We start from the raw sequence: 20,989 nt of genomic DNA, 5'->3' as shown, positions 1-20,989 counted from the left end.
TCCAGGTTGGAGCTTTGGTCTTGTGCCTCCAAATCCATCAGTTTTTCTACTAAACCTACTGGGAGGGCTGTTGTTCAGGGGAAAGCTTTGGATGCCATTCATTCATTCATTCGTTCAAGAAGAATTTATTAACCACCTACTGTCTACCAGGCCTGGGTCCAGTGCTTGAGCCATATAGACAGGAGTAAGCTCTTGAATTCTCTTTTCTCAGTTGTAAACTATGAAGTAAAGACCCAAAGCATGCAAAGTAGTTTAAGGGACTGGGGACAACTAGCAACTGAAGGCATCGAGAAAAGGCTCCTGTGGGAGGGATAAGGTAAGCGAAAATCTAGAGGAAAGTAGCCATTCTGTGGATTCCAGATGTAAGCACCCCTCCCCCAGCAGTGAGAACTTTAGGGAGAGGATCCATAGTAACAAAGTCAGGAAGTGTCTAGAGTAGATGCCCCCTTCCTTCACCAGGCAGAGATGGCCCCAGAGCCCGTGTGCCAGTCAGCCTGCCAAGAACCGAGGTATCCCGGCTGACAATGGGCAGGCGGGGACTTCTCTTTGGTGCCAGAGCCTTCAGAGCGAGACTTTAGAGAACATCTACCAGTCAGTCAGTCACTCTTTAAACATCTACTAAGCTTAAAGTTGGAAAGACCTGGGTTAGAATGTTAGAACATAAATTCCAACACTTACTAGTTGGGACACTGGACCAGTAACTTCACTGCTCTGAGACTGTTTTCTCATTGAAAAGGAAGAAGGATAATATCACTGAACTCCCAGGGAGGGTTCCCAGCTCCTCCAAACCAGGCCATGTCCTTCCTGGACAAGTACTCTTCCAACTGGGGAGAGCTCACTACATCCAGGGAGCCCCACTCATCGCCCTACTTTTCACTCTTGCTCTGAGCAGAATCATTGATTCAGGACAGTCCTTGCAAAGGCCTGTACATCAGTACCCCAAGACTCAGAGCACCATCCTCCAAACATCCTGAATCGACTTCCCTGGCCCCTCTTTACCTTAACGTGTCCTCTTCTCTTTTAACTCGTGGAAGACAACCTTTGTTGTTTTACTGTTCATTTGGGGGCTTTGGGTCATTTGGTTTGGTTTGGGGCTTTTCATTTGTCTCCCAAACATTTAACCTGTGGTTTAGTGCTTCATATTTTTTTTCATTCACACATGCATAAAAATGCATCATTATGCAAAGCTCAATGAACATGTGAGCAATGCATATGCCTGGTGTGTGTGTGTATGCATGTGTGTGTGCATGCACGTGCATGCACATACAAGACACAATGCCCTAGTGGAGAGATGGCCAATATTGGGGGAGCTGGTTCTGTTCCAGTCTCTGCAGCATACAGCCTGTGGTCCTTGGGAAAAAAAAATCATTTCCCTCTCAAGGCTCCAGGAGTGTCTCTAAGATGATAAATGACAGACAGTTTACCAACAGGCGTAAGTGAAAGGATTTCCTGCATGGACAAAGGGAGAGAATGTATGTGTCTGACTCATGCATTTTCATTCGTTCAGTCTGATCTCAGTGCCTGGAAAGCATTCCTTTCTCATTCTTACCTGTGAGAATTCCTTCTTTAAAGCACTGTTCAAGATCTGTGGGTTGTCTACAGGAGACGTTTTCTGGCTCCCCTCCAGCTTCCACTTCCCACCCCATTGCCTAGGATCTTTTGCCTCCTCCTGACAGAATATAAGCTCTTTGGGGGCGGGGACTTTCATTTGTTAATTTTTTCTTTTGGACATTGCATCTTCAGTGCTTAGTACAGTGCCTGCCTCGCACACAATGACTGCTCAATAAATATTTTTAATTTATTTTTAATATTCAATAACATCCTCACAATAGTCCAGTGAGGTAGGATTATTATTCTTCTTATTCCAAGGCAGAAGAAATTGAGACTGAGAGAAGGGGTCAGGCTGGTGGCTGATTTGTGGGGCCTCATTAAACTCTGGCTTCTGGGATTCATCTCATTGTGACTCCGCTGTGGCTTCTCTGACCCTTATGATGAAAATAAGGTGAGACTGACTTCTTGTTATTTTATCACTACAGATGTCATTCTTCCTCACCTTGGAATGTCAATGCATAGCTATTGTTAGCTAGAGAATATACACACATATACATATATATATTATTATATTCATAATTAAATTTGTTGTCCTTTTGTTAGAACCTTTGTGTGCTGAAAGCTTATTCCCTTTCCCCTATAAGAGACTGAGTTCATCAACAAAGAAGAAGCCCAAGGGAGAAAGTTGGAAGTGTGTCCAACTCTTGGATCTTCACTTTAAAAGATGACTTCCCCTTGGCACTAGTCAGGAAACCTAACATTGTCTACTCTCCTGTATGTCTATAAAGGTTTTATTACTTATTGATGGCATCCTGGGCCATCTCCAGTCATCCTGATGAATGTCTGGTCACTGGATTCAGATGGCTCTGGAGGAGAAGTAAGACTGGTGACCTGCACAGCCCTCTCTCACTCAAAACAAAGTCAAGTGCAAGTCAAGTCATCATTTCTCTGATGTCATGGTCTTCAGCAATGAAGGACAAACACAATAAACTTATTGATGACTTTTATAGTCATCCTCAAAAGCAGCCAAGGCATCCCTTTCTCGTTTCCTCAGTTATAACTTAGTAAAAAAAAAAGTGGTCATGTGATTCCCCAAAGCCTCTAAACTGTTTGGGACCATAGAAAAGACCTTCTACTTTCTCCTTATGTGTGCAACCCTTAGGAAACTGAAGATACATCCCAATTCCACATTCTCATTTCTCTCAACCAATTACTATGCACAGAGTTCCAAAATATTTGCTCTAGAAACAGAGGTAACAGAGAAACCCTTGTTCCCCACCACTTTATGACCATCCTCAAACCATATGGTCCTCACTGTGATCTTTCTCTTCCACCAGAACTCAACCACCTGCCCCTGAGACCCAGAAATCTGTTGGTCAAACTTTCCATTATCTAGTCTAGTTCTCAGCCCACCAAATACTTCCCAGTCATCCTCAAGCCTACTTGTCTGCACCCCTCTGTTCAACTCTAGCTCCCCATTAGAAGGAAGAAGAAAAACAAGGAGAAGAAGAAGAGAAGAAAATGAAGGAGGAAGAGGAGGAGAAGAAAGAAGAAGGAAGAGGAGGAGGAAAAGGAGGAGGAGGAAAAGAAGAAGAAGGTAATATTTGTGTTAATACTTGAAGGTTTACAACGTTCTTTACATATGTTCAATCATGTGATCTTTACCAGATTCCTATGACATAGGTGCCATTGTTAGCCCTATTTTACAGAAGAGGGAACTGAGGCATGGGGAGATTGAATGGCCTGCTCAGGGACAAATAGTTAGTAAATGCCCAAAACAGTAATCAAACTTGGAACTTCCTGACCCCAAGTGCTATTCTCTGGTCACTGTGCCATTTAGCTGCCTTTCATTATTTTTAAACATGTAAATCTTACCTAGACTTTCTGGAGTTTTTTCTCTTTAGTCAGGATACTAAGTGACCACTGTGAACATAGCAAATGATTCCTGACAAATATAGAAGCTAAAATAAATAAGAGAAACTGAACAAGCCTCCTTATTGAAAAAGTCGAGTCTCAAAGAGAGCCCTTATCTCACCCACTGCAACAGGATGCGTGGAGCTCATTTACTGGCCCCAAGTCGAGCAGCTCCAGTTGGACCTTGGTCTCAGGCCCAAAGCATCTTCTACTATTCTACCTCTTAATGGCACTTTTTATATCCTGCCTACTTTCATGACCTTTCTGAGATCTCATCCACTTTGGAGACTTAATTATTGTATGTCCCCCTGGCAAATATTAAGAATCATAGAATATCAGAGCAGAATGGGATCTTGGAACCCAGAACCTAGAATGTTAGAGCTAAATAGGACCTTAGAACATAGTATGTCAGAACTGCAAGGAAACTCAAAATTATGCACATATATTATAGATTAACCGAATTGGGAAGACTAGGAGGAGGGAAACCCTTCAGCATAGGACACAGAATGTCCAAGCTGGACAGAACCTTTAAATAACCTCATGGAAATCCCTCATTTTATAAAAGAAGAAACTAATTTTGAGAAGTTAGCTGATGTGCTCAGGTCACCTAGAATGGTGTTGACATAGTTAGGATATGACCATAAGGACACCCAAGTTAACTCTTGGGCTGTGTCCTAGTACCATATGATGACCTCATATAGTTAATATTTTTTACTTTTGAAAATATTTACATCTTTAATATTTTAATTTCCATTGGATACTATAAAAAGGTATAAAACAGACTTTTATTGGCTTCTGATTTATGCACATGCTTGTATTACAATATGGACTCTCAGTGAAGGATTTACAACAACTTCGTTTCGTATTTATTACGGGTGAATCAGAGAGATAAAAACCCTTACCTAACCTGGGAACAGCATTTCGCATTTACTCAAAAAACTAACAGCATCCTCCCTTGGGCAATGTGAGGTCCCTGGATTGCAGCCAGCTTGTATTCATTCAGCTGGTCCTGGAGTCAGAGGATATGAGTTCAAATCTCACTTCTCATGCATACTACCTGTTTGACCATGGACAAGTCATTTGATCTCCATGGGCCTCAGTTTCCTCATCTACAAAATGAGAGGATTGGATCAAATTGCTTTGGAGTTTGCTTCCATCTCAAGATCTAGGTTTCTGTGGTCAAATGGAGGTAAGAAAGGTTAAAGTGGCAGGAAGGGGGGGGTTGAATTTTGGCTAAAATATTATTCATTGTAAAGTTGAGAACAAACTGCTTTCAGCAAAAGCCATCATCTGTTAAGCAATTAATGAGTTCTTATTATGCACTTGCTATAGGCAGCATACTGTCCTAGGTCCTGATGTCACAGACAAAAATGAAGTAATCTCAGCTCATCTAGTCAAGTAGAAATAAATATGTATGTACGCACATATATAAACATGAATATATGTATGTGTGTACCTCCATGCTTGGTATCCATGTGTATATATATATATATGTGTGTGTGTGTGTGTGTGTGTGTATTATGCCTAGTTCATTTTTAAGGGGGGTTTAAGAAAGGTTTGCCAACATCCGCCAACTTGGCTTATTACAAAAGGGCTATGCTTCCCCTTTTGTCCATGGATCTAATACGCAGGATAGATCGTCATTAAAGAGCAAGCAGTTGGTATGAGAGAGTGGGCAGGGGGTGGAGGGACTGTGTTAACTTTCTATTCCCCTTTGGTTTATATTTCATACACTCAGTGTTTCAGGAACACTAAAAATTAGGAGCATCCATAAATACAGAGTCATTAGGTGGGGGAGAGAGGATAAAACCACCAGCAAGAGAACAGAAATGCGATTTTACACACACACACACACACACACACACACACACACACACACACTTAATTTTAGAGGAGAGGAGGTTGAGATCCAGGCCGGCTAAATGACCTGATCAAAATCACAGCTCCTTGACATTGAGAACTGTGTTCTTTTTATGGCATTTCAAAATTTGAAGGAAGCAGAATATTGAAGTAGAGAAAAAATTCACTCTGGGGTGAGAGGAGCCAGGGTGAAATTCCATCTTTAACAACTGCTACTTGTGTGACCTTAAGCAAGTCTTTTCCCTTCCTCTCCCTCTTCCTCCATGTAAAATGAAGGGTTATAATCCTGTTGTCTTATGGGTAGGGCATTACTATAAGAAGAGAAACCCTAGTGACTCCCAACCACTGGTCACATCTTTTTACTAACTGGGACCCCATTTCCCAGTCCCTGCCTTAGTCCACCCTTCAGATATGGTTTTTCTCCAAACACAATCATAATACCTTCCTTCAGGAAATTTTCATTTTCATTGCAAAAAACACCCAAAAAACAAAACAAAACTCTGGGTCAGAAAAATGGGGAGGAGAAAAAATTGGTCAAGATGTCACCTTTCATGCCAGTCTCAGCATTTTTACAGCCTTCTCCAAATAATCCTAATGTTAACTCATTGTGAGGAACATCTATTCTCTCCCTTCTGTGGGGAGGGAAAAAAAATAATTCCTTTTTTCCAGCTCAAGCCCCCAACCAGTAAAACATAACTTGTGGTTATTTGTTTTTTCTCTAGCACTACCTCCCCCAAACTGGCTTTTCTCTGCCACAGCTGAGTAACAAAACACATAGATTGATAGAACAGTAGTTTATCACACCTATCTTGAGGAACCTGGAATTAAAAGAAATAGAAAACTCATTGGAAAAGGAAATAAAGAGAATACGCCTGCATCTCCCAGGGAGAGAGAGGGGACAATAGGGAGAGTTTGAAGAATGATTATCCTTGGTCAAAATAATTGCAATAATGGCTTTAATGTAGCTTCTGTAGGAATCCGGGGGGATAGTTTGTCAATCTCAGTTTGATCCCAGTTCAGCCCAGAGTCTGAACTGCTCCCTAGAGAATGAAGGAAGTGTGCATGTGTGTGTGTGTGTGTGTGTGTGTGTGTGTGTGTGTGTGTATGTGTTTACAGTGAAAGGGGGTAAGGGGGTCTTTGGAACAGCAGACAGAAGAAAAGATGTAAGCACGGGCAAACAAAGCAGAAGCCCATATTGTCAACAACCAAAATTGTCTCATTCCACGTTTTATTCCATCATGCCTCTGTCATGAAGTCAAGAGCATTCTTTCTTTTATCACTGTTCCTTTAACAATCCCCTCTTTTAAAGATGTGGAAAGTGAGAACCATGGTAGGAAAGTGACTTGCTCAGAGTTACACAGTCAGTGTAGGACCTGAAACTAGGTCCTTTGACTCCACAGGCAGGAGGAAACATTTTCAGACAATGGAGTTGGGTTGGCATTTAATGATCTCTGAGATTTCTTCCCCATCTAAAATCCTCAGGTCCTTGAAAGAATATCTTTGTATTATTGTGACACTCCAGAGAGATCAGACCAGGAAGGAGGTGGAAGAAGAAAGAACTGAATTATGGGATTGATGACTCATAGCCTCGGAGACCTTACTGAGGAAAAGAACTGCTCCAAGACCAATAACAAAGGGGGGCAAGCAGTGCCAGGTGCCAGGGGAAGCAGTCATTCAGAGGACAGAGCACTGAGCCATCCAGTTCTTTAGGCTGCATTTTTAAGGGGAGTAGGGCAGGGAAAATGGAGTAGAACACTTCAGTGTCTTTCAGCCACCTGCCCTATTACAAGAAGATAGGAGACTAGCCAAGGTGCTGCCTGCTGAAGCTGGGTCCAGGATGGTCTGGGGAGAGTACAGTGGCCCTCATTATTTTATAAACACTTTATTGGGAAGGAAGAGGAGAGGAAAAGAGACAGAGAACATAGAATGGCACACACAGACAGAGAGACCAAGATAAAGGCAGAGAGACAGGTGCTGACCAGGTACCATACGTTCACTCTGCAACTAAAACAAAAAATCCTCTACTCGGGAGTTCCAGGTCTTTCCCCTGAAGGCCAGAGATACATAAAGTTGAGTAGATTTATGTACAAAGATTGAAAATGTTGGCTTGCCCAGCAGATATCCAACTGTTTGCAAGTCTCTCTGATTCCAGGTAATCAAGAGAAACTAGGAGAAAATAAAAGACTGGGAAGAACTCATTTAGATTACAGAAAGCTTGGTGTGAACCTCAGGCCACTGGGGTAGAACCTCAAGGATGTCTGTGGCCACATTCACTAGATGCAGCAGACAGAGGAGGCAGGCCAGGGACCTCCCTATGAAAATGCATTGTGACTTCTATTTCACAAGTGAATTTTGAGAGCTGCCTAGAGAAATGAAAGGACAAGTGACTTGCCCAGGGTCACACAGCAAGTGTGGGTCAGAGATGTAATCTGAAGCCAGACCTTTCCCACTATGAGTCTGAAGTCCAGTTCCCTATCCCTCAAGCCACACTGCCTCATAAACCAACTGAAGGACTCTGAACAGCCTGGTGACAATCGCATCCTCTTTCTCTTGTTCCAAGTCTCTACCTTACCAAACCACTGGGATCCCTGCCAAGATGGTGGCAGTGCTTTGGGAAAGAAGGGGTTAGATTCAAGAGATGTTATGTACATAAAATTCATAGTACTACTCAATGTGTTAGACATGAGGGGATGGGAGGGAGGGAGGGAGTCAAGGATGAGAACTGAGTTGGGAACCTGCATGAATACAAAGGTGATATGATGCCCTCAACAATTCAAAGGAAATTAGAAAGAAAGGAAAGTTTGGTGGGCAGCGAAGATAATGAGTTCAGCTTGGCCGTGTTGAGCTTATGATGTTTATTGGACATTCAATTAAAGACTCCAGTAGGAGTTGAAGATGTGAGAGTGCAGGTCAGTAGAGAGCTTAAGGCTGTCTAAGTAGATTTGAAAATCATAAGCACAGAGATAATAAATGAAGCCTTAGGAGCTGATGAGATCACAAGAGAAGTCATAGAGAGAGAGATGAGAAGAGAGCCCAGGACAGAGTGGGGGGGAGAAAAGAGGAGGGGGAGACATACCTATGATTAACAGGAGTTACCAGGGATGCAGATACAGCAAAAGAGATTAAAAAGATGTCTGATAGTAGAAGGAAACCAGAAGAAAGGGTGTCCCAAAAACTTATGTCCCATAGGAATCCCTTCCCTAACTAACCAGAGAAGGAGTCATTCAACCTCTTCTTGATCACATCCAAAAAGAGGAACCTTCTCTGTGTGCTCTGATTGTCCAGAATTGTTTTCAGGACATCCAGTCTGAATCTGTTTCTGTATAACATCCACCTCCTCCACCTCCCCAGGGAGGCAAGTAGAACAAGGTGAATTTCTCTCCCAGGTGACAGTCCTCCAAATGATTTCTGAATCTCTAAAAGGAGCATTATTCATGCTGCAGCCAAAGGGAGGTATGCCTAAATGGGCATCATCTCTGAGAACAGGTTTATGAGGTTTATGACCACAGCTGCCCTGGTAGGAATCCATTTACATCCATCACAGGCAAGGAAACCTCAATGGCTTCTTGCAGTATATGTAGATCAGAGCATGATGCCTTGAGTGGTAGGTCCAGCCAAAACTTCCACGTTTACATTTGGACCTCTGTCCTGGGCTTGTGCACACTGGGATATGCATTGCCATCTGTCCTGCAGAGGCTCAAGTCCCAGAGCTGCCTATGGCCTCCAACCCCTTCCTTCTTCAATGGGAAAAAAGCCTGTCATGTTGGATCTTTGGAGCATCATAGATTACAGGAATTTGAAAGGTCAAAGATATAGTCTGACTATGGCCTCAAGGGAATCCCCACCATGACACTCACAAATCCTTGTTTTGGGCCTCTGCTTGAAGATCTCAAAGAAGAAAGAACACCCCCCACTTGGTACGTCCCATTCTGCTCTAGGGCTGCTCTGAGTTTCTAGAAGGTCCTGCCCCACCCACTCTCATCAAGTCTAAATTAGCCTCTTGGCAGTGTTTCCCATTGCTCTAGCTTCTTCCCCCTGGCACCAAGCAGAAGGATTCTCATCTGCACACTACAGGAGAGGCCTTCAAAAACCAGCTCTCCCAGCACCCTGAGTCTCCTATTCTCAGAGGAAATGTGATCCATTTTTACCTCTGTCAATATTGCCTTTGTCCCCTGCCTCTCAAAGCAAACACATCTCAGATGAAAGGATTCACTCTAAAACGTTCAAATCTCCAAAAGAGGTTAACCCAGTTTCAAAAGTTTGTTGTATGAGAAAGAAAGGAAGGGAGGGAAAGAGGGAGGAAGGAAGGAAGGAAGGAAGGAAGGAAGGAAGGAAGGAAGGAAGGAAGGAAGGAAGGAAGGAAGGAAGGAAGGAAAGAAGGAAAGAAGGAAAGAAGGAGGGAGGGAAGGAAAGAAAGAAGAAGAAAAAAGAGAGGAAGAAAAGGATATTTGTGTTTTATGTGTTTATATGTGTACATGCGTGTGTGTGTGTGTGTGTGTGTGTGTGTGTTTCTTAAAGAGGTCAGATTTCAACTTACATAACCCAGGCCTTCCCAGGCCCAGACGCTGGCCTGTTATTTCATATTTAGCAAGCCTCCCCTCTCTGCTGATTCCCCAAGGGTTGCCTGGTTTAATATGCTTCATTGCCTTTGATATGGTCCAATCCAGCTGTCTTGAGAGCTTGCTGAATTCTTTAACTCTCCTAAGCCTGAGTAGGGAAGGAAAATAAAGCAAACACAGCTCACTGCTCAATGGGTCAAGACATCTAAGTTCAAATCTCAGCTCTTCACCTTACCAGCTGTGTGACCTTCACAGCGTCCATTCTCTTCTCTGGGCCTCAGCTTCTTGTCCTGTAAAATTAGACTAGATCAGAGGCCCCTCTGGCAACCCAGGGAAGCCTATGGACATTTCTCAGAATTCTTTAAATGCATACAATTTTTAAAAAGGTAGGATCACAAAGGAAAATGGCTATAGGAAATTAATTTTTCATTTTTAAAGCCATAGAGCCTAGATTAAGAATCTTTGGAGGAGATGGTCTCGAAGGTCCATTCTAGCTCCAAATTCTATCATTTGGATCCTATGAAGGAATCTGTTAGTGAAAGGGGCTGTGCTTGGTTCCCAGAAAACAAACAGAGAAGAAAGACAGTCCCTGGTATCATAGAAGTCACATTGTAGTAGAAAAAGTAAAACAAAAACACAGGGAGGTTTTACTGTCAGTTGGATATCAAATTCTCATTGTCCTTAGGACCTTAGAGTACATCAGCAGGATCTGTGTGGATGCCTCCTCTTTCATTCTATTTCTGTGGATTGTGGCAGTTCTCTAATCATTCCCCTCCAAGACGTATTTCTGATTCTGATGTATCTAATGATATTTGGGGGAGTTATACTCCCACTGGAGGATGAGATTTATTGGATTAATTTCTTCTGCTTTGAAAAATAAGAGTCTGTGTCCTTTCAAATAGACCTTTTCTTCCAAATAGTGTCAAGGGAAGTGACTTTTTTGGGTGACTGAACACTGGGTCTCCTAAGAAGAGACAGCTATTACATGAAGGAAAGATTATTGTACGTGCTTTGTTTGCCCCCCCATCCAAGGGGGCAGTAATGGGTACAATCTTCAGGAGGACAAATTCTGGTTTGATTCAAGGATCCAAAAAATATTAATAAGAGAAGTGTCAGGTTCTTCCTCATTGGAGGTATGTATTCTAGGAAAATGTTATGTTGAGTTTTTTGTAAAGAGAGTCTGTGTGTATATTGGACTTGACTATTTCCAGCTTCTTATCAAATATGAGATTCTGAGATCCTCCTTTTTTTGTGAGCCTTACGACCTGTGGGGAAGACCTCCTAGGCTTACAGTTGGAGAACTGGGAGGAGCCTGAGAAGTCCGCTGGTCCAAACCCCTCATTTATAGATGAGAAAACTGGTGCTCAAAATGGTAAATCATCCTCACCTGGGTCATACAGACCATAAGGGACAGAGAAGGGTTTGAAATTAGGTCCTGAGAGTCCGCCACTTTTCCCACTGCACCATTTAACTCCTCGGCATATATACAAGGGGAAGAATAGCATTTGTACTGTAAGAATTAAATTACTTCAATATATAGTAGGTGTTTTATGATCTGGCTGGTACTGTACAAATGTTGTCCTATTATTGCCTATCTACAGGATGCTCCAAGTGACCTGGGAGCATTTCTGACAGTCGGGCAGTGCCACAGCGCATAGAGCATTTGGACTGGAGGCAGGAAGCCCTGAGTTCAAATGCCATCTCAGACACTTACTACCTGTGTGACCAGCAAGTGGTCACCACTGTCTACCTCAGTCTCCTCAACTGTAAAATGGGGGTCATAACAGCACCTGTCTCCCATGGTTGCTGTGAGGATCAAATGAGATTCTATTGATAATGTTTTTGGTGTAGTTCCTGGCACAGAGTAGGCACCTACTAAATGCTCCCTTCCTTAGATGACATGACAGTCTGCCATTAGTCTGCCCAGAACCAGACTGAAGGGCCCTAAAAAATTGATTAGGAGTTTGTTCTTTACTTAGGTAGGCAGGGGAGAGCTGTTGGCCCTATTTCTGGCAGGATTTTAAAAAAATCCTCTTTGGCACCGAAAAGCCCCCTACAATCTGTCTCCAGTCTGTCTTTGCTGGCTGAATACACACTACGACAACAAAATGAGAGGATATTAGCACACCTCCTGGTACACAGTGAGCACTTAATAAAGGCTTGTTCATTCCATTGCCACCCACATACATGCGGGAATTCTGTTCTCCAGATGAACTGGATCAGATACTGTTCCCTTTATGTGACACAGCATCTCTCACCACCAGGTTTTTGTACTCATTCCTCCCCACACCCAAATTCCTCTACTGCCTCACCTCTCCTTCTTGGAATCTTCTTCAAGGGTCCTCTCCTTTTCACCTCCCCAGTCCAGCTCCCAGTTATTAATGAGCCCTGAATCCAGAATAAGCCTTTCACTCATTTGGTATATATATAAAAATTTACTTATTTGTGAACATGGTTTACTTTGCCTATAGATTATTAGCTCCTCGAGGACAGAGTTTTACATTAGTGTGTTTATCTCCACCAATAACTAACACAGTAGTTAGCAATTATTAAACATTTTAAAAATACTTTCTGATTGATTGCTTTAAAAGAACTATGAGAGCATTGGTTTGTTTATGTGTGGGTGTGTATGGGGGATCTCAGAACTCTCCACATCTCAACAATGATCCTTACACTTTCCTGTGGAGATTTCACACACACACACACACACACACACACACACACATATATACATGTATATATGTATATATATATACACACATACCTACTCACAGGAACATATGTATATGTATATATATGTTTGCATACATACATACATGATCAGCTGACTACATGGTGATCAAACATGTGGAAATGCTCATCTCTGAGCTTGGTTAGCCAGGACAATGCACAAATAGTAGGCCAAAAGTCTATGACCAGCAAAGAAAGCCTTTCTGGCTTAGGAGTGTCAGCCAAAGCTAACAATCTCCTGAGACAGTCTTCAAGAACTAAGGGTATTGCTGATATCCTAAATGGAGCATTCAAGAAGTGTTGTAGTGAAGAAGTAATATTAGGATTGAGAACTTGTGTTTCTATTCCATGTTAAGTACTGCTGAACCTTTCCTCACAAACTTGTGAGATAGTCAGAGCCAAGTATTTATATTACTATTATTATTATTAATTATTGTCAATTGTTGCCATTACTCAGATCAGGAGACTTCAAGATCTGACTCAGTTGCATCAGGGTAACATAGCTCCTAGTGTCTGAACCAGGATTGGAATTCAACGTGTGTGCTGCCCCTCCCAACCAGAATGTGTAATTCAATCATCAAGTATAATTTAAGGACCTTCTATATGCCGTGCATTTACAGGACATTAGAGATGTGAACATAAAAGCAAAATTCTCTCTGCCCTCAATTTATATCTCAGTTGGGCAAAAAATGGGAACACTCACAAATTTATGGAGAATGAATATGAAATGAAGATGAAATAGTTTGTGGGGAGAGGAAAGGGGGGGATAGCCTTGAAGTCAGGAAATGTTTTATTTTCTACTTTTAGGGCTAGCGATGTTCCTGGAATAACACAGGTGTGTAATCAATGAGCACTGATTGCTTGATTTTCCAGTAAAACAAGATTTTGAGACATCTTAAATCTATTTACCTCCCAAGTTTGACTCAGGGCATTCTCATTCAACTACATCTCCTCATTGTTCCAATGACCACAAAGGTGGCTAAAAAGTGCTTAGAGCTTGGTCAGATATTCAAGATGCCAAGGTCATTCCACTACAACCCTGGCCATCCCTAGTCATCCTGACTTTTGTCTTACCACTGGACTTTGATGACTCCAGAAAAAGAGAGACGCTGATGACTCTGTGTAACTCTCCCTCACTTAAATCCAATTCACACATGAATCAAGACATCTTCAGTGATGTCAATGTTCCTCTCTGAAAACAAAGGACAACCAAAGCAACAGCATCTCATAAGGATAAAAGATTTGAAATAATGCACAGTGAATAAGTGCCTACTGTGTGTAGAGCACTATCCTTGGTGTTGAATATTCAGGCATTTACATTTTTTCTATTTCAAATTTCTCTGTAATATAGAGACTCTAATTCTAATTTATTGAACCAGAACTCAGAAATACACGGTTTATTTTCTACCTGTGTGATGTGGTCAAGTAATATACAGACATCAAGCTGCTAATTTATCCCTGCTGTGTTTTCAGCAAGAGCTCAAAGAAGCTTGCAGAAAATTTAAAATGTCACTACTTCTCTGATTACAGAAAAAAGCTTTACTCAGCTAGATTGGACTTAACAAACCAAGGAGAGCTGAAAAGAGTATGTTGTCATTGTGTACCCTAATTCATAAGATCAGAAATCTAGTGATCTCAGAATTTTCCTCTCTCCGTAATGTCAACTGGAGTTCAAAGACCCAGAATTGCATATGATCACAGGATTCAGTGATGGAAGGAACCTCAGAGATTGTCTCATCCAATTCTACCACCCTATTTTGAAAAAAAAAAAAAAAAGAATCCATGAGAGAGGAAGGGACTTGCCCAAAATTAAAAGAGTATTAAGTAACAATCTGAGGATTTGAGTGCACTTTTTTTACACTGAGTGCAATGTTCTTTACATCATAAAAAAACCCTATTAACCAGTATGCACTTATTAAGTACCTACTATATACAATGTATTTTACTAGGTTTGGGTCATGCAAAAAGAATTATAAAAATGCTGACACAGTCTTTGTCTTTAAGCTTCTTACATTCTAATATGAACATAGCTTGTTCCAAACCCAAAACACACCAGATAAAATAAAAGCAAGCTAATTGAGGGGGCATTATTTCCTTGGAGGAGGGGACCAGGAAAATCTTCATGCATGATTGACCCTAGATCTGGATCTTAAAGGAAACTAGCAATTGCACATAATAATGGAGTGCATTGAAGGCATGGGTAACAACCAGTGTAAAAGCATGGAGAGGAGAAATGGAGTTTCAAAGGCAAGGAACGGCAAGAAGACATCCTGGGGCCAGCATTCAGAAGTAGTCTAATTCTCTTTGAATAATATATCTCCTTTGAATAATATATCTCCTGCACAAGGAGATATAGTCCTTGTACAGACTATAATTTCATCCACCAATCCTCGTATTCATCTGATAAAAAATATTAATTCCTTATTCTGATATTTAAGTACCTCTTCAATCCGTCCAATTTACTTTCTTTCAGTTTTACTTGGCAATGTTGCCCTTTCAGAGCTCTTTCTTTCCACCAAGAACCAAAACAGTTGCCACCTCCTCCATGAAGTCTTCCAAGATCCCCATAGCTGTTGCCATTCTCTTCATCATCAGATGTTGAAAGAGTAGTCTGATCTCTCTTTTTTCCCCTATCTCTTTCAGCCAGTATTTATAACTTTTCACTTTTTGGAGGTAATAGCATGGGTAATATTTTATCATTCTCCTCTGTATGATTGAAAAAAGTTCATTTGATAATTTGGTATAAGTATTGGCTTTGATATCATTCTGCTTTGGGAGGGGATGAAGGGTTTACCAGCCAATTCTTTCTTATCCCTTATGTTCATTTGGCTAGGAAAATGCCCAGAAAGGGAAGAAAATAAGACTATAGAAGGCTACTTGCTTGGTGAACAGGTATTTTCCTCCATCCTTTCAGATGAGGAAGAGCAAAGCATGCCATCAGACAAAGATTTCAAAGTGAAGCCGTCTGCATCCAAAACTTCCAAAAAAATGTGCAATAATCTCAGATCATGGAAGAGTTCAAAAAGGGTTTTGAAAATCAATTAAGAGAGGTGGAAGAAAAATTGGGAAGAGAAATGAGAGCAATGCAACAACATCATGAAAAGCAAGTCAATAGGCTGCTAAAGGAGACCCTAGAAATGCTGAAGAAAATAACACCTTTAAAAATATCCTAACCCAAATGACCAAAGAGGTACAAAAAGCCAATGAGGAGAAGAATTCTTTAAAAAGCAGAATTAGTCAAATGGAAAAGGGAGTTCCAAAACTCACTGAAGAAAATAGTTCTTTAAAAATTAAAAATGGAGCAGATGGAAGCTAATGACTTTATGAGAAACCAAGAAATTTCAAAACAAAACCAAAAGAATGAAAAATAGAAGGCAATGTGAAATATCTCATTGAAAAACAACTGATCTGGAAAATAAATCCAGGAGAGATTTTAAAATAATGAGACTACCTGAAAGTCATGATCCAAAAAAGAGCCTAGACATCATCTTTCATGAAATTATCAAGGATAACTGCCCTTATATTCTAGAACGAGAAGGTAAAATAAATATTGAAAGAATCCACCAATCACCTCCTGAAAGAGATTAAAAAAGACAAACTCTTAGAAATATTTCAGCCAAATTCCAAAGTTACCAGGTCAAGGAGAAAATATTGCAAGCAGCTAGAAAGAAACAATTCGAGTATTGTGGGAATACAATCAGGATTACACAAGATCTAGCAGCTTCTACATTAAGGGATCACAAGTCTTGAAATATGATATTCCAGAAGTCAAAGGAACTAGGATTTTAACCAAGAATCACATACCCAGCAAACTGAGGTAATACTTCAGGGGAAAAACAATGGTCATTCAATGAAACAGAGGACTTTCAAGCATTCTTCATGAAAAGACCAGACCTGAATAGAAAATCTGACTTTCAAACATAAAAATCAAGAGAAACATGAAAAGGTAAACAGGAAAGAGAAATCATAAAGGATTTACTTAAGTTGAACTGTTTACATTCCTACATGGAAAGATAATATTTGCCACTCTTGAAATTTGTCTCAGTATTTGGGTAGTTGGAGGGATAATATATATATAGACAAAGGGCAGAAGCAAGTTGAATAGGAAGGTATGATATCTAAAAAAAATAATATTAAAGGGTGAGAGAGGAATATATTGGGAGGAGAAAGGAAGAAATGGAATGGGGCATATTATCACTCATAAAAGAGAAAAGAAAAATCTTTTTCAATGGAGAGGAGAAGGGGGGAGGTGAGACAGAAAAAGTGAAGCTTACTCTCATCACATGTGCCTTAAGGAGGGAGCAACATGCTCACTCAATTTGATATGAAAATCTATCTTACACTACAGGACTGTAGGGGAGAAGAGGAGAAGTGGGGTAGGGGGATAATAGAAAGGAGGGCAAGTGAAAGGAGGGAGTAATTAGAAGTAAACACTTTTGGGGAGGGACAAGGTCAAAAGAGAGAATAGAATAAATAGGGGTCAGGACAGGGTGGAGGGAAATATAGTCTTTCACAACAGGACTCTTGTGGAAGTCTTTTGCATAACTACACATGTATAGCCTATATTGAATTGCTTTCCTTCTCAGTGGGGATGGGTAGGGAGGGATGAAGGGAGACAAGTTGGAACTCAAAGTTTTAAGAACAAATGTTGAGAATTGATTTTGCATGCAACTGGGAGATAAGAGATACAGGTAATGGGGTATAAACATCTATCTTGCCCTACAAGAAAACAGAGAAGATGGGGATAAGGGAAGGGAGGGATGTTATAGAAGAGAGGGCAGATTGGGGGAAGGGGTAATCAGAATGCATGGTGTCTTGGGATGGTGGGGAGGGGAGAGATGGGGAGAAAATTTGGAACTCAAAATCTTGTGGAAATGAATGTTGAAGACTAAAAATAAATAAATAAATCGAATAAAAAAAGAAATAGAGCTTTTGTTTGAAATTAGAGCACACAAATTCATGAACCTAGCATTGCCACTTAACACTTGTGTGACCTTGATTAAGTCACATATCCTCTCATGGTCATAGTCTCCTCATCTATAAAATTAGGGCTCTGGTAGCAATCTCCCAACTCTAGTGATCCATGTTCTATATTCTTTGAACCCATCCAAATCTTGATCCTATGACTGATCCCATAGCATCTCAGCATCAACATAAGCTAACTATGAGCTATAAGGTACCTAATATCAAGAGAGCTCAGTGAGGAATAGGCCATGATGGAGTTAAGGAGACTGAGATCCAGCAGGTGATATGGGAATACCAGTTGGGAAACAATTTAAGGTCTGAAATGAAGCTTTCAAGAAGTTTAGATTTGGAAATGGTAGGTCTTACCATCCTCCAACATCTCCTTTCTCTGTTTTCTCTCAGGGTGAGCTAAAAGTGGAAATAAAATCAAAAGAATGGAAGTGGAAATCAAATGAGTGACACTCAGGAGATCCAGGAACTCTGCTGTTCAGACCAGAAAACTAATTTTAAAAGAATTGTGAGTCATTCAATCAGACCTTTTGCCTCTAAAGCAGCAAAAATAGAAACAGATATCATAGATCACAAGTAGTCAAGGTATCTGGGTAATCCCTTTGTCTGCATGGGAGGCCATCGTGTGTGTGTGTGTGTGTGTGTGTGTGTGTGTGTGTGTGTGTGTGTGTTTGAGAGAGAGAGAAAGAGAGAGAGAGAGAGAGAGAGAGAGAGAGAGAGAGAGAGAGAGAAGAGGGAAGTAGAAAGATCTTTCAAATTGTGAATTAATGAATAATGAAATATTTATTGGACAACACCAAAGCACCAAAAGACCCTGATAGGGATTTAACAAACATTTCCATCAGGTGCAAAAAGTAGTTTGGTGTAATAGCATGATGATTGAGAAAGCATTGATGAAGTGCTTACTATGTGCTGGGCATTATGCTCAATACTACAGCTAGGAGTAAAAATAAGGAAGACAATTCCTGCCATCTTGGAGCTACTCTAGAAGAGCCACTTAAAAGGACATGGTGGCTAGTGAAGGCTCAGTCCTAAGGATGGGAAATGGAGCCACAGGGTTGTAAAATGGCACATTTCTAGGAGTAGTGCTTTCTATTGAAGAAGACTTACATTTCTAATTTCAGAGCTAAGGGTTAGAGTTAGAAGGAGAGAGAGAACAGCCTCAGGGAGAGGGAGCAGAAGATTGGCTCCCATAGGTAAAGTGTTATTGAAAGGAGTAGTCCTCTCTCCACCTCTCAAGGCAGAAGGCCTTGCTTCCTTCCCCTTTCCCAGGGTCTATTTTCCTTTCCAACACTCTTGGGAGCTCAGAAGGCTGAGGACCAGAAGGCCTTTGTTCTCTTGACTATCAAGGGGCTGAACCACTCATACATGTTGGTACCTGGAGTAAAGTCTCCACCAGCCTTCCCTAGTCCCAATTCTTATCTCAAGTAGTAAGCACTGCCAATAATTGCTCTACAGTGGAAAGAGCCTTCTCTAAAATCATGAAAAACACCCAAGGCTTTATTATTATTGTTCATGACTCCCTTGGATGCTTTCCTCCAGTTTTCATTCCATCCTTGGCCCTGCCAAGGATGTTTTTCCTCAGTACAAGGGAGTGGACGGAAGGAATGTTGGGTTGTCATTCTTGGACTGTGAAGAATTTACATTTGTAGGGCCTTTTTCAAACTTAAATTTATTTTTATTTATAACTTCTGGCATTCTACTCTTGTCCATTTGAGAGAAATCTGTGGTGAACTGCCTAGGTAAACAGTCCAGTGTACTGAGTAGGGGTGCCTAGTGAGAAATAATGAAGCAAAGTTCCTGCCTTCAGGGAACTTATACTTGCTTGATTCATTTTTTTTTTGTTTTGCTCTTTGGTTGTTTGTCACTGTGTGTGTGTGCGTGGGGTGTGGGGGGAGTGGGGAGCGGAAGGCCATAGGAGGTATCCCAATGTTAAGAAGACTGAGTCAGAGGGCCAACTTCAAATCTTAATTGCCCCACTGATTATAAATGGACTTTGGTCAAGTCTGTGATGCTCTGGAGAGAAATCTAGCTCATAAATGTGTTGAACTGGATGCCCTCAGAAAGATCTGTTTCCGGTCTGAGATGTGATCAATTGATGTTTCAGTGATTCAGAGAACTTCCTCGGTCTGGCCTGCTTAGGTCCTTTTTCAATAAAAGTACATATGGCTCCTACTCCTTGCCCTCCCACAAATTCCCTGCCTGATGGTGAACTAAGAAATGCTCAGTCTCAATTACCCTCTTTAGGACAGTGAGGGGCCAGGGCTGGGTCCAAGGCCAGTCTCTTCCTTGTCTTAGATGAGGAGTTTGTGCAGCTTTCAGGGGAGGTTGTAAGGACCAAAGCAATCACAATATTGGTAAGGAAGAGGAGGGAAGGACAGAGTGATCCCTTCATTGGGTAATTTCAGAAGGCATTGGGCCACACAAAACAGCTGGAAGCTGATGGACACTCCATCTAAACCTACTTTTGCCACAAAGGCATTCCTACAGTCCTCATCTATAGCTGACTGGCCCAGATCTCCCATTGGAACAAGAATAATCCAAGTCACACTTCCCCAAACACAGTTCTGTTCACAGACTTCATGGACTTGAGCACTGAAAAGGAAATTTAGAGGTGATCAAATGTGACCCCTTATTTCATAACACAGGAAAGGAAGTACTAGGGAAGGGAAATGACTTTGTCAAGTCCACATAGCAAGTGTAAGATACAAAATTTCTGCTAGGGCAGCACCAGGAATCTCCTTCAGGTTTCAGGTCAAGGTTTCCTGACCTCAACTGAAATGCCCTTCCCAGATGGACCAAAATCCATAGAATCACCAAATCAACAAGTTAAAAAGGACTTTAGAAGTCATTTATTTCAAACTGAAAAACTATCTTGAACAAGTGAGCAGCAGCTTCTGATTGAGGATCTGTAGTATGAGGAAGCCATAAACAACCAAGGCAGCCCACTTTTCAGATTAAGAAAGTGAGGTCAGAAGTTGCAGGATATAAAGTAAACTCAAACAAATCATCTACATTACTTTATATTCCTAACAAAGTTTAACATCAAGAGATAGAAAGAGAAATTCCATTTAAAGTTACTACAGACATTATAAAGCATCTGGGAATCTACCTGTCAAGACAAGTCCAGGAACTATAAGAACACAATTACAAAACATTTTTCATACAAATAAAATGAGATCTAAATAATAGGAAAAAAATCAGGTGCTTCTGGGTAGGCATAGCTAATATAATAAAAATGACAATCTTACCTAAATTAATTTACTTATTCAGAGCTATACCAAACTATCAAAAACTATTTCATAGAGCTAGAAAAAATAACAAAATTCATCTAGAAAAACAAGTTTGAGAATATCAAGGAAATTAATGAAAAGAAATGCTAGGGAAGGTGGCCTAGCCAT

General features: G+C 41.0%; 1 long non-coding RNA gene across 1 annotated transcript in view; it reads right to left on the bottom strand.

Moving 5' to 3' along the window:
- Nucleotides 1-9,799: 9,799 nt before the first annotated feature.
- Nucleotides 9,800-20,989, bottom strand: part of LOC140526155 (uncharacterized) — a 23,646-nt gene continuing 12,456 nt past the window's right edge. The window contains exons 3-4 of the long non-coding RNA XR_011974261.1: nt 10,120-10,174; nt 9,800-10,032 (exon numbers count right to left, since the gene is read on the bottom strand). This is a non-coding gene — a long non-coding RNA (uncharacterized lncRNA). The remainder of the gene's footprint in view (nt 10,033-10,119; nt 10,175-20,989) is intronic.

The sequence above is a fragment of the Notamacropus eugenii genome, chromosome 1, assembly GCF_028372415.1.
Source record: "Notamacropus eugenii isolate mMacEug1 chromosome 1, mMacEug1.pri_v2, whole genome shotgun sequence".
In the NCBI taxonomy this organism is placed as follows: Eukaryota; Metazoa; Chordata; class Mammalia; order Diprotodontia; family Macropodidae; genus Notamacropus; species Notamacropus eugenii.
The sequence above is the reverse complement of the archived record's forward strand: the minus strand, read 5'-3'. Positions and strand labels throughout refer to the sequence as shown.